The sequence below is a fragment of the Notamacropus eugenii genome, chromosome X (genome assembly GCF_028372415.1).
Source record: "Notamacropus eugenii isolate mMacEug1 chromosome X, mMacEug1.pri_v2, whole genome shotgun sequence".
Taxonomy (NCBI): domain Eukaryota; kingdom Metazoa; phylum Chordata; class Mammalia; order Diprotodontia; family Macropodidae; genus Notamacropus; species Notamacropus eugenii.
In genome coordinates, this window is record NC_092879.1 from 11,268,717 (window position 1) to 11,277,645 (window position 8,929).

Here is an 8,929-nt window from a genome sequence, read left to right on the forward strand (position 1 = left end):
TTCCCCACCTCCCCCTCCTGCCCTTTCCTGTCTTCTCCCCCCTGGCCTCCCCCCAAGTACTGATGCTCACCTCCATCCAACAGTGCCTGCCTGGAAGGAGACAGGTCACCTCTCTGCTCCACCTGTCCTCCCTGCTTCTCCATCTCTGCCTCCTGGTTCCCCTGTCTCCCCTCAAGTCTCGGCCGAAATGTCACTTCCTTCCGGAAACGTTTCTCATTCTCTCTACATTCTGGTGCCTTCTCTCCATTATCTGTCATTTCTGCTGCCTGCAGCTGGTTTGCCTCCCATTGAACCAGACCCCCTCCAAGGTAGGGACTGCCTTTGGTCTTTCTTTGTATTTCCCCACCACTTAGCACTTGCCTGGCAGAAAGGAGGTACTCGCTTAATAAAGGCTTAGCGCCATACCTGTTCCCCAACCCAATTCTTTTTGAGGTGAGAGATTTGGAAGGGATTTGCTCCAGGACACTCAGGCAGTGGTGGGATTCAAGGCCAGGTTGCCATAAACCCCACCCACTGAATCATGAGACCAGTTCTAGAGATCACCTCAGGCCCTCTCCTTCCCTCCCTAGACTTCCAAATCCACGAGCGCAGGGAGCGAGTATGGACTCAACCTTAGAGTTTGGCATGCAATCCACAGGCCATCTGGCAAGGTTGGTGGGGAAAGTCTGAAAGCATTAATGAGAATGCATGTTGAAATGGAAGGAATCCATCCTGTGCCCTGGAAAACCTTTGTCTTTCAAAGGGCGTGGAGTTGGATGGGGGAGATGGAGGAGAGGGTTGCTATCTTGGGAGGTTATTGGTGCCTTGGATTTCCATTCAGAAAACCTCCAATCCCTACTCCAGTAGGGCTAGTCCCGAGTTAAAGTCTGCACATGGGGTGCTGTCAGCCACAAATCCCCACCTTCATGAGCCCAACTAGTTGGGGTATTAGTCCCCCAAGCCCCAGAACCTCGCAAGTCGGAAAGGTTCTGCCCTGCCAACAGGAGTCAGCCACAATTTTTTCCTGGTCCACCCTCTGCTTGCTCCTGCGTCTACGTTGGGGGTGTCGTGTGGAGAGAAGCTCCCCGAGAATCTAACTCTAAAAGCCTGCCCACCAAGGGAACTGGCTTGACCTGTAAACCTGTCTACATTCTCTGGGCCTTGGCTGCCTGCTGCTGCTGCTGGTGGTGCTGGTGCTGGTGCTGTGGGGTTGGGTTTCCTGGCATTTGTCCTGCTCCTGGTCTTGGCTTCCCCAAGTATTTCCACACTCTGGGTGCACAGTGGTCAGGGAATAATAGAGTTTCATTCAACTGACATCTGTCAAGTGGTCATTCCTCAGGCACTTATGAAGTGCCTGTTGTGTGAGGGTCCCTGTCACAGTCCTCACCTCCATCTCTCCTGGCCCCGCATCAGAAGGGCAGTCTCTGGCACCGCGAGCGTGGGCAGCCCCTTGGCAGGGATGGTGAGGTCTCGGTGGAGATGGGAAGGCGAGAGAATAGTGGTGGGGGCACCATCACCTCCCCATTGACCTGGATGGTGCATGTGTTCCTCGCATAGCTCTTGTAGTTGGTCCGAACCTGCCGATGGGCAACGGGAGTGCCAGTGGGTGGCGGAGTGTGTGCGCCAGAGTTGTGGTAGGGTGTATGTGTCGGAAGGGTGGAAGTGGGGGTGTGCAGAGAAGGGGGGCTGTACTTTCTACTCCCTGATCAGGGGAGGCATGTGGAGCCTAAGTGGTTTGAGTGTTCCCTGGGGACAGGGGACCCTAAGACCTGGACGTCCCCGAGCCACCAAGACCTGAACGCCAAGTGGTGGCGCTTTATAAAAGGAGACTCAGGGAACAGGGGACAGGGCAGAGGGGAAAGGGGACAGGGGACAGGGGACCCCATCCCTCCCCATTTCTCCCCAGATGGAGGGAAGCCCCCCTAACCACGGTGAGCAAGGAGCAATTTTAGGACGAGCCTCACTGTCCATCCTGAGTCACGGAAGGGGTAGGACACCCCAGCAACAGGGAGCCCACCCAGCCCATCTTCCTCACTGGAGTCATATGCAGCTGGTCATGCAGGAAGGGTGAAGTCCTCCAGCTCTCCCAGTCCTGGCCTATGGGCCCCTCTGCCCACAGAGAAACACCAGGATTCTTCTTGCAGGCACACAAGCACAATTTCATCTCTCCTGCTCACTGTTCTGGGAGCTTGCATGGTGTCTTGACAAACTGCAGTGTGTGGTGACCCCAGGCCCCATGCCTGTCCAGGCTGGGCACCCTCTGCCCCTCCCTCTTCTGCTGCTCTGCCTTTCTTGGGGGAAAACCTGGAGCATTTTCCCAATCCCAGGGTCAAACAGTGAATTGAGAAAAGACTGAACACCTGCTGGTGGGAGTGGAGTCCAAGAAGGGTTCAAAATGGTGTGGTGGAAGAGATCCTGGGGGCACCTGTAGTTGGCTGAGCTCTTGCTTCCTTGCTGCACAGATGAGACATTCTGCATGGTCAGGCATCAGAGGGGAGAGAAGACAAGTATGTGAAGCAGTGAGGGGCAGAACTTCTAGACCCACCAGGAGCCCTTCCTCCTTGGGAGCCAAAGCAGGGTCAGGCCAATGTGCTTGAGAGGTGGTCCTGGGAATGCCCCCAAGAGTTCCTGGTGACAAAACAGCAGCTGTGGGAGGCAGGGCAAACCCATGTCATTATCCCTGCTGCACAGGTGATGAAACTGAGGCCCAGAGAGGGCAGAAAGACTTTTCCCATGTGCCCCAGGGAATTGGTCCTGGAACTGGGATGGGAAGTTCATAGACTGCAGGGCTAGAGGAGACTTTGTAAGGGCTGGGCCCCTTTCTTCCAGGTCGGTGGGGTTGTGTGAACAGGCTGGGTTGGCACACCTGCAAAGAACCAGGTCCACTGCTCTTCAAGCCACAGCACTTGATCCTGCCTGGCAAACCTAGAGATCCCTTGCTCAGCAGGACCCGGATGCAAGGAGATCCATGGTCATCCTCAGTCATCTTCCTCCCCTCCGCCTCCTGGGACAGAGCTCTCCCTGCCCTTATAATTTTGCTCTCACAGTTCATACTCCCCCAAAAGAACTAGCTCTCCCCTCTGGATGCCAGAGCCTGGGGAAAGACTCTTATCCAGGCTGACAGCCCAGGTTCCAGGCAGCGGCCAGGGACCCTGGCAGCCATCTGTTCCAAGGTCCTCTTCTTACAGAGGAGGTTCCTGCATTCCACAGTGAGCTGCAGAGCAGGCTCTGAACCCAGGACCTCTGACTCCAGAGCCAGCATCCTTTCTACTCCCTTATGCCCCTCCCCACCCTGCCCTGCTAGTGGTCCCATGCCTCCAACACAAGGGATGATAATGATAGCCCTTCTTTCCTCACAGCATCCCTGGCAAACAGGCTGGCCAAGTCTTTCTTCCAGATGAGGATACAGAGGCTCAGGGGCCTTGCTCACTGCTGAATGGCCATTCAGGGACTGCAGCCCAGGTCTTCAGGGTCCCTAGGAAGGAAGGGCCTTGCACCCTCCTGGTGCCCTGGGTCCAGGGATGGCTGTTCCACCAGTCAGGTAGGATGGGCCATATCCCTGGTGAATTTCTCAGTGGGACACAGAGTACCCCACCTATTGGCACAGCAACAGGGCTCATATCACCTATAGGGCCCAGAAGCAAGGAAGCCCCTCCAAGTGCTGACACAGCGACAAGTACTGAGATGCCCCCAGATCCACATACACAGTGGCAGTCATGGACTGGGTAATATAAACTTGTCCACAGTGGCAGCAGCCCCCTCCATCAGGCTCTCACAGAGATACTGGTGGTTCCTGGTGCCAGGAGGCCCCCAAAATATGTCTTGGGACTACAGTGACATTCTCTGCATATCCCAGCATCCTCACAAGCCCTGAGACACAGTAACAGGTAGTCACTCCAGAAGCATGGGGAAAGGCATGAAATATGGTTATATTACTCCACCCCACCCCACCCCAGGTCACCTTTTTACCATACAGAACTCACTCATACACCCTGTACACCCTGTACACACACACACACACACACACACACACACACACACACACACACACACACACACACACACACACACACACACATGCACGCACGCAGAATCACCTTAGCAGGGCACTCATTGTTCACGTCTCAGGAAACACTCACTCAGTAACCCCTCCCTAGCACCTATTCATGCCAGGACATTGAAACCCAGGGTTTTTTATCCATTGCTGGCAGGTCAAAGGAAAATCCAATTTTCCAAACACTGGGTTCTAGAAAAATACAAAGCAGCATATCAGGAATTCATCAAGGGGCTTGACAAGTTCCCCCTACCACAGGGTAGCCCCTACCATGCCCACCTGGTAAAGCAAGGAATTGTGGTCTGCTATAGAGAAGCCTGTCCCTGGGCAGGGGAGCTGCCCCTCACTGGTTGCCTTGAAGGGAAGGTGGGGTAGGCCAGTGGACAGGGTCCACTGAGGCCTGGCCCTGGCAGGTTGCTGCTGGTCAGCAGAAACCTCTTTTTCCAAAGAAAGGAACTTGATGCCCACAAGGGCAGAAAAGCCAACCTTTCCAGGAAGTGGCAGGCAGGGCTGTGCCTGGACATGGCCTCCTGACTCTTGGCCCCACTGCTTGTTGAGGTCTGACACTCTGGCCCCCTGCTGGGATGAAGAGAGCTCACACAAGCCTTCACCAGCTGATTCCTGCTCATGGTAAGGGCTGTTTATAGAATAAAGCCTTAGACAGTCCTGGGTGCCAGGAGACAGGGGAGGCAGATTCTGGGGCAGTTTCTCCTCAGAGGGAGCTTGAGGCTCATCTGCTCTGGCTGGGCCTGCCTCTTCACCCTTCTTCCCCCTGGCCCCTAGTCCCCAGTGTCTGATGTGCAGGCAGCTGATGGGATGGATCCTGGCTGAGGAGTTAGCTGGGCCCTTTCAGATACAGCAGTGAAGGCTCTTGTTTTGCAGAGAATGACTCTGAGAGGGGAAGGGACATGGCCCAGCCAGTAGCCAGCGACATCTCCAGGATGACCTTGTAGATGTGCTTGCATGAAGCAGCCCCACCCTGGAGGGCAAACAGGGTCCCTGGAAGGAGCAAGGCTCCTGGGCTGGAGTCTGCAAAGGCTCCCCAGGGGTGTTTCCCCCAAGGCTTCCTTTCTCAGGGTTGGATTGGTAGCCAGGGAGGGAGGAAGAAAGGGAGGTGGTTGGGTCTCTGTCAGGGCTATGAGAGGGCCTAGGCTCCCAAATCAGCCCTTTGGTGCCCCTTCCATGCCCACAGCTGATGACTCCCTCTACCCCACTTCCCAGGTTCCTCTTGGTGAGGCCTAGAGGGCTCCATTTACCACAGTCCCTTTCACATACCATTTGGTCTGAATGAGAGAAGGGAAGAGAGGGGACCAGGTTGTTGGGGAGGATAGTGGCTAGCTCCTTTTCCTTCCCTCCCTCCTCCTAGACTGGAGAGGCCTCAGCCTCAAATCCCTTGGTGGCCAGAGGCTGGGCTGAATCCACGGAGAGAGACCCTCTTGGGCTTCTCCCTCCCCTTTGCCTCCAAGCTGAGCCTGAGGGATGGAGCAGCACAGGCAGGAGAATCTACACCCTCTGACTTCTTGACTGTTCCCACCAAGTGGTTTTCCAAACACCCTGTGGAGCAGGGCTTTATTATCCCCCTCCTTTGACAGGACAGAGGGAGAGGAGAAGGGGCGGGGCCTCTGAGAGCCGGGGGCGGGGCTGGCACAGATGCCTGCAGCCAGGCTGTCAGCTGCCACTGAAGATGCTGAAGCTCTTGGGGCTGTCCTGGGGCTGGGCCCGAGGGGAAGGGAGGCCCAAGACTGGACTCAGTCCTCGGACCCCTGCCTGCATCTGCTCCTCTGTCCAACGAGGCTGATCCTTCCTGGCTGCAACATCCCCGGGAAGGTCCAGCCACATTGTCCGCTTCCAAGGAGATCGGTCCAGGACCTGGTGCACACAGCAGGCGCTCAATAAAGGCCAGTTTCCTTCCTTCCTCCATTCCAGGGCAGCTTGCCTCTGGAAGACCCTGACAGGTCGAGGGGCCAGACCCCCAGGGCCCTGGGCTTTCCCGGGTCCAGAGCTGGTGTTTTTTCCAAGTTCACTACATCTCTCGAATCTTTTCCACGAGAAAGATCAGCACCTGAGCCTCCCCCTTGTCCTGGGGGTAACGTTCGTTAAAAATGCCCCTGGTATACTTTGGGGGTGGTCCAGCTGCCTCCTCTCCCCCTCCATTGCCCTTCCTAAGGGTAGATCAGTTAATGTCTGCCTTGGGAGACATAAATTAGGGAGAAGGGAGATGCACATCGAGTCATCCTAAGTGAATCTGCTTGGTGTGAGCTCCCCCATGCTCTTTGTCAAGTGGGTGAAAAACCAGAATCCTACAATGTGGTTTGGGGTTTTTGGCATTTTCTCTATGAAAGAAACACTTGATGCAGAGAGACACACGCTGAGTAAAGGTAAGGGGCTGGAGCAGGAACTATCATCTTGGACAAAACGAAAGACAAAAATGGGTGTCATTAAAAGAGATGATCAAGGGAGCTATATTTTACTGAAAGGCACTATAGAGTATCAAGTAAAATCAAGACTAGACATTTATGCACCAAACAAGGTATAATTCAAAGTCTTCAGTTAAAATAATTTCCCTTAAGTGATCTACAAGGGAAAAAACCAATAAATCTATACTAGTTCTCCGAAGTAGATAGATCTTACCATGATGCAAATAAGAAAAAAATTAGGAAGATCAAAAGAATTTTGAAAAAGTCAGGTACAATAGACTTCTAGAGAATAGGGAATGGAAATAGGACAGAGTGTATCTTTCTCTCAGCTCTACAGGGCACCCTCACCAAAACTGACCATGCATTAGGGCCTCCGTGCCTCACAAAATAAGGCAGAAAAACAGAAATAGGAGGCAAAGTCAGGATGGCAGAATAAAGGCAGGGACTTTCCTGAGCTCTGCCACATAACCATCCAAATACCTTTAATTAATGACTCTGCAAAATTCTAGAGCGGTGGAACCCACAAAAAGAAGTGGCATATAACGATTTTACCATCCACGACAATGTAGTAGGTCCCCAAGAAAGTTCTCTGAGTCGAGGATGAGAGAGGAGCACAGTCCAGCGCAGTCTGCACCAGCACAGCCTTGAGCCAAGAAAGCCAGGAGCAGCCTTGGGAGCCACTCATTCAGCAGCAGCAGCAGTAGCTTCCTTCCAGAGCTGGCAGCCCACAGGTGGCAAGGGGCTGGAAAGGACATTCCAAGGGTCCCTTTACTAGCCCCTGAGGCAGGGCTCTGTTACTTTGTTCATATTCAGAGTCAGATTGCAGTCCTGGGTGGCCATCCCAGGGTGAGCAGGAGCACTGGCATAGCAGAGCTTGCAGCATCAGTCAAGGCAAGAAACTCCTCCCAGTCCGAGGGAAAAAAAGATTGCTTGTGGCCCCTTACAGAGCAGAGCACAGTCCATGAGAGCAGCAGACACTTCTCCTTACAATCACAACACCTTGGAAGAACTGAAAACTACCTGATTCTTACATTTTTCTCTGAAAAGTGCTGCACAAAACCTCAGAAGCCTGCAACAGTGTGCCTTACACCCTTGCATCGAAGTCCTACTTTAACAAAGAGGTACAAGTTCCCTTAGAGACTGGGGAAATGAGCAAGCAACAGAAAAAACTCTGACTCTTAGAAACTGCTATGGTGACAAGGCAGATCCAAACATACAGTCAGAAAAAGACTACATAGTCACAGCTCCCATATCCCAAGGCTCCAAGGAAAAGATGAACTGGTCCCAGGCCATGGATTTGTCTTGGATCATAGCCTTGATCAGGCTAACTAAGGGTTTCGCAGCTGATCTTCCTTACAGTATTGCCATAACTGTGTGTACAGTTCTCCTGCTTCTGCTCTCTTCACGCTGCATTTGTTCATCAGAGGCTTTCCAGATGTTTCTGAAAGCATCCTGGTGGTCATTCCTCTCAAGTATCAGTGAGTCTATCCAGTCTGAGAGTTGTATTCAGCTCTCTCTCTTTGCATGCACAGGCATGGATGCATAGGTACAGACATGGCTGTACACATGTATATTGGGATATATGTGCACATCCATGTAATAAAGGACATGAAGACGTGCGGGTGTACGTGAGAGTTGGCACAGTGACAAAACCTCTATGTCTGGAGATTGGAAGACATGAGTTGTAATCTGGTTTCAGACACTTACCAGCTGCAGGACCTTAGGCAAGTCGTTGAACCTCTTGGCTTGGCACAGCTGCTATGAAGAATGGACTAGGGAATTGACTAGGTTGGAACCTAATATTGGTGATGCTGCAGGGAAGGCTTGGTTGAGATTACAGCACGTACATTTATGGCAGACCCAAATAGCTGTGGTTTTGTGATTTTTCTCCAGGTGCATTCAGGGGTGGATGAATAGGAGTGCAGGTGGAAGATGGAGTAATCCAGGGCTGAAGTTTGGCAAGCTGTGATCAATAATAGAACAAGGGGTCAAGAGCTGGCAGACTGGAGATTAATGTGCAGTTGGTTCACCAAGGACTAGAGATAGAGAAGGGAGGAGAGTATAACTGAGGTAGGAAGAACTTAACAGTAAAGGGAGAAGTCATGAGGAGGATGGAACTTAAGCTTGGCACTGTCAAAAATAGGGAACTGTCCTATTGGCTTAGCTGGGGAAAGAACAAAAATGACAAGTGCGGGAGGGGCTGTGAGAAGACAGATACACTCATGCTCCATTGGTGGAGTTGTGAACTGGTCTGATGATTCTGGCAAGAAAGAAGTTTGGAGCTATGCCCCAAAGAACCATTCAATTATGCATTCCCCTGATGAAGGACTAAGTCAATCCCACAAAGAGATCAAAGAAAGAGTGTAAGAACCTCCATGTACAAAAAATAGTTATTATGTTAGCTTCTTGTGTAGCAAAGAATTATAAAGTGATGGAATGCCCATCAGTTGTGCAGTAGCTAAACAAGTTATGGTTTGTG